General features: G+C 56.0%; 1 long non-coding RNA gene across 2 annotated transcripts in view; it reads left to right on the forward strand.

Moving 5' to 3' along the window:
• The window catches only part of LOC117285138, a 37,071-nt gene that overhangs the window by 802 nt on the left and 31,241 nt on the right, over positions 1-5,028 (forward strand). The window lies entirely within an intron of this gene.

A 5,028-nucleotide genomic window follows, 5' to 3' on the forward strand; every position in this document is an offset into this window, starting at 1 on the left:
CACACACACACACACACACACACACACACACACACACTGCCTCCTGCCACACACTCAATGGCCCACCAGGGCTAGGTCATCTCAACCTGGCATATAGTAGGTGCTTACTAAACCTCAGTCCTCTGGTGACTAAAACAAGTCAATTCTGGGATGTCAGCTATGAGATTGGCCAATCTGTCTCACCTGCGTTCATTCCCCACTTGTGCGCGCCGCCCCGTCGCCCAGCCGGTTTCCCCTGCTCGCCTTTTTGGGCAAGAGGCGGGAGGTCGAGGTGGTGGATTTGGGGAAACTTGGCTCCCTGTCCCTGGCGTCCCCGCCCCGACCGAGCCCGGCTGCGCCAGGAACTAAATCCAAGGACTGAAATTATGTTTTAAAAATTAACATGTGAAGCGTGTGCCATTTCGTGAGATGTGTTTTGGGCAAAGAATCAATTTAACTTTGACTGACCGACAGACTTGACTGTATTAACTCTGCTACCAGGGGGAAAAAAAATAATAATCCATGAGCCGCGAGCCTTTGATGAGCTGTGAGCGTTTTCGGACTCGGTATCCGGCCAGGAACCGCCCGGGCGCTCCGCCTGCGGAGCCCCCCCAGCTGGTGGGAGTGACCTCGGGGAGGCACTGGGCCCCTCGGCGTGTGCCCCCTCCTCCAGCGAAATCGCACCGCCCGCTTTCTGTGGCACCACGACGCGCTCGCCGGGCCTCATCCTCCTTGCAGGGCAGGGAGTCCCCCACCCACGCCTGCAGGCCGCCCTCCTCTGCCCCTTTCCCGGGGTCGGAGCAGCCAGTGGAGAAGGTGAGGAAGTTTCCGAGGTGAAATAGATTTCCAGCGAGGCCGGGCCAACGGGCAAGATGGGGCAGGCCCGCAGCACTGACCTGGTCAGGGACCTGCCTGCGCCTCTGCTTGGCAGGAAACAGGTGTTTGGACTGGATAGCTGCCTGCAGTCAATTAACCCATTAAAAGTCCTCTTTGTGGCATCGATTTCCTGCAGGGCGAGTTCCGGAGCAGGAATCTCCCTGTGAAAGGCAGGCTGGCTGGAGGGGAACCTCCTGGTGACACCCGGGTTGGCACAGAGGACCCAGAAGCCTGGGCCACAGCAGGGCTGGGCAGTGGTGAGGCTGAACCGAGGTCTTTCCCTCCTGCTGGGTTTGCAGACAGGAGTCCTGCCCGGGCCCCACCCTGGGTCTGCGGTCCCGGCCCTGGGTCTCTTTCTCTGCCTGATGGGCAGATGTGGCCAGCAGCACTGGAAGCCCCAGGAAAGGACCAGAAGCCCAGCCAGCTCCGCTGTCAGTGTCGAAATGGTCCAGGCTGGGATACACCGAGAGAGAATTCCGTCGCCATGCGTCTGGCCTCCACTTGCCACTGCCACTGCCTGGTTTCTTCCTGGGTAGCTTCTTCCCTGGAGTAACAATGCAGGCTGGACAGATCTCCCCAGGTGGGGGGTGCAGGGGACCACCACTCCTGATGAAGATTGAAAGAGTCCTAGCTTTGGGGAACACAGGACAGAGAGGGCACGAAATGCCTGGGTGGGCAAGGGAGGGAGCCTGCCACTATGAGCAGCTAAATTAGCTGTGCACCTGGAGGCCAGGGTATCTACCCAAGTCTGAGCTGGCCGAGGGCATGGGCTCCAGGCATCCGCTGCCTGTGTGGTGGCAGAGGATATCACTGCCTGCCAGGGTGTGGGCATGCAGCACAGGACGCTCTGGTTCTGTGCACACTTCAGGCAGCAAATGCGCTGACTTCCTAGCCCAAAGGCCCCCTCCACTGCCTGTGCGGGGCTCCTTTGTCTGTCAGGGCCCTGCCACTCCCCAGAGACATCCTGCAGGTGGAGAAGGGACTGGTCCTTGAGGGAAAGGAGATACCTGGCAGAGAGCGGGCATTCCTGTGGCTGAGAACAGGTGCAGACCCCTCTTTAGCCAATCTTGTAGGAAACCCATCTCTTTCTCACCGCCCCTGAGTTCAAAGGCCAAGTAGACATCACTCTTTTTCCCAGCTGCCAAACCTTCCCAGAAGCTTGAGTGTTCCCAAGGGCCTGTGGGCCTTCTCTGCCCCCACTCTGTGGGTTCTTGTGCCCGGGTGGCCACCAGGCCTCCATCCAACCAGAGGGCAATGTGATTTCCCTTCACAGGACCGCTGGGTTCTGTCCCCGTGAGTGGGTGAGTGTCATTCTCCTGGGCAGAGGGGGCCTGGCTCTCCCACCCTGCTGCCTGCAGCGCTCGGCAGCCCCCTTTCCTGGCTGCTGCTCTCTGAAGTAAGCAGCCCACATGACTGGAAAGGCTCGAAATTGTGTCAAAGTGATGTTTTAATCTCATTGAACAGTGTATTAAAGGACAAGATGGGGCTTACGTGCGCTGCTCCGATGAAAGGCGAGATTGGAGGGGATGGGCTCAGTCTGTGAACTGCGTGTCATGTTTATATTGAAGGCTGTGTGGCTAATCTAATTTGCAGTAACAGGGATGGCCTGTAAGGAAAAGCACCTCTGATTTCACTTCATTTCTTTTCACACAGAAATTCCTTATGACTTGTCTCCTCTTGTGAGTGATGCCTTTTCTATTTGGGGCTAATGAGAGGAGAGGAGAGAGGCTGTGTTGGCTCTCAGCTTTCTTGCGCACAGCCCTGGTCCCCACGGGTGCCTGGGGGCCAGGAACACTACTTCTTTCCCTCTAGAGGAAGCATCCACTCCCAAAGCCAAGCCCCACCTGTCCCTCTGCGCTCCAGGGGCTCAGGCCTCTCTGCCTTCTCAGGGAGTCTGGTTTTAGCAGTTTGCTTCAGCAGATACCCTCTGTTCTGGAATGTTTAGAATCTGTAAATTTTAACCTGAGTCATTGGGAAGCGCCCCCTGTTCAAGACAGCTGGGTCCTGTCCTGGCTTGGTGTGCAGTCTTTGGCAGAAGCACAAGGCCCCTCCCTTTGCTCGGTTGGGGGGCGTTGTGTTCCCTCCTATGACCCCACCAAGCACACATTCTTGATCCGGAAGAAACATTAGCATTAGAAAATCATGAGTTTTGCACAATGTAGGGAGGTATATTCAAACAGTTACTTGTGGGGCTTTGTGTAAATGAAACTTTAGCAGTGACCCATTTAATTTTGCAGTAATTACTGACAAAAGAAGATAGGGATGAAATTCAATCCAGTGTATTTATCTTGAAGGATGATAATATTGAACTGATATAGGTGAAGAATAAGGGAAAATTTTTAAGGGTGGCAGAAAGATAAAAAGTACATGAAATCACAGGCTGGAATCTTCTGGGTTCAAACCATGGAAAGTTCGGCTTAGGTGGCTGGCTGTTCTAGAACCCACCAAATTTTAGAGGCATCAGCATTTCCTCCTCAAATTCCAAGGCTCAGGAGCCTGCTCCTGTGGTAGGGTTTGTATTCAATTTAGAACAATTTAGTTTATAACAATTTTTGTGGGTCCTAAATCCAGGAGCGGGAGAGCACGAGGGTGCTTCCAGCCCTGCAGCTGCTCTGGGACACGGGGAGAGGTTGAGGGCTGTGGCCTGTGGGTGATGCCCCTGTGGCCAGAAATACCCCAGCCCAGGCCCTGACAGAGGTGGGTGGTCATGAGAGGAAGGGGTCACCTGCGACTCCTGCTGACGTCTGAACCCCTTCTCCAACCCGGCTCTTTCGCAGGATCTTTAGGTCTAGTTTCTAATCATTCTGTCTGCAGCCCTGGGCCAGGGGGAGCAAGCGGCCCCAATAGAGCCTCTCATTCTCCCCGGCCCCCTGGCACAGGGTGTAAGCGGCCTGCGACGTTCATGCTTGCCTGATGCCCAGTGCTCCCACCGCGCCAGACACCAAGGGACGCCCCTGGTCAGCTCCGTGCTTCTAGGGGCAAGGGCAGGGAGTTGAGCCGGCACAGGGGCCTCAGAGGCTTCTGCCAGGATGGGGACAGTCAGAGCCCTGGGGCCAAGCTGTCCCGAGCAAGAGGAGCTGAGGGGATTCTCCGAAAGTTTCCCACGGAGAAGGGCCTGGCGGCCGAGGCAAGGGGAGCCGTGCTCGCCTCGCGGTGAGACCCTGCTGGCCGCTTGGCACCTCGGCCGCCCAGCCTCCCTGCAGCGCCCGTTGCCCGGGGAGCAAGGGCACCAGGCCCCCTCGGGTTCCAGCCTTTCCTCCCTTGTCTTCTTTCATTCATAAACCTGGTGGCTACAGACGCAGCTTGAATATTGACGTCTCTCCCCCGACTGCTCCGCCGTTAACCCAATTACAGAATTCATCAAGAACTGTGTTGAATTATCTCTTTCCATACAGTATCAGCATTAGCCTAATTAAAAGCTATAATGTCTGATATAATGATTAAATCGTTAGCTCTGCTGTAGGGAAGCAATATTTTGTTTTCCCTTCAATTAGAAGCTGATTGAGGTTTTCAGAGCAGGTCAGCTGTGAAATTTGAATTATATGTGTGAGTACTGCTCACAGGGTGAGCCCCTACTCGAAGCTCCCAGAGACTCTCCGAGCGGGCGAGCGAGCGAGCGAGCGCTTGCAGCAGGGCCGGGAGGCGCACGCACGCGCTGCCCTGCGCTCTCAGGCGGTCACCACACGCAGAGGGCCGGAGAGGAGCCTCCTGCTGCAGGGAACGACCTTCGTGCCCTCTCCTGCGAGCGCTGCTGAGCCGCTCTCCAAACCCCGGCGCGCTGTTGGTCCTTGGGGCGCTGTCCTGTTCTTTTACTCAGAGCGGCCGGAAAGACGGGCTCCAAATTCCGCACCTGCGAGTGGGTCTCACTTCCTTCTCCTCCCACACGCTCCCCTTTGCCAGGATTGATTTTCTTTTTGTGCCTTTAAATCAAAACAAACCGACGAGAGAGAAAAATAAAAACAAAAGCAAAAAAACCAAAAAAACAAAAAACAAAACAAAACAAAAAACTGAGCTACTCTGGTCCCTTTGCTTTTCGGGGGAGAGCGGAGCAAAGTTAGCCCAGGTCTGGTGCGCGGAGGATGGGCCGAAAGCGCCTGGACGCGAGGGAAACGACGCCCCCCTCCGGACCCTCGCCGTGTCCGCCGCGGACCGAGGCTGCAAAACTGGGCCTGG

The sequence above is a fragment of the Fukomys damarensis genome, unplaced genomic scaffold (genome assembly GCF_012274545.1).
Source record: "Fukomys damarensis isolate Sample0158 unplaced genomic scaffold, DMR_v1.0_HiC HiC_scaffold_6, whole genome shotgun sequence".
NCBI lineage: Eukaryota > Metazoa > Chordata > Mammalia > Rodentia > Bathyergidae > Fukomys > Fukomys damarensis.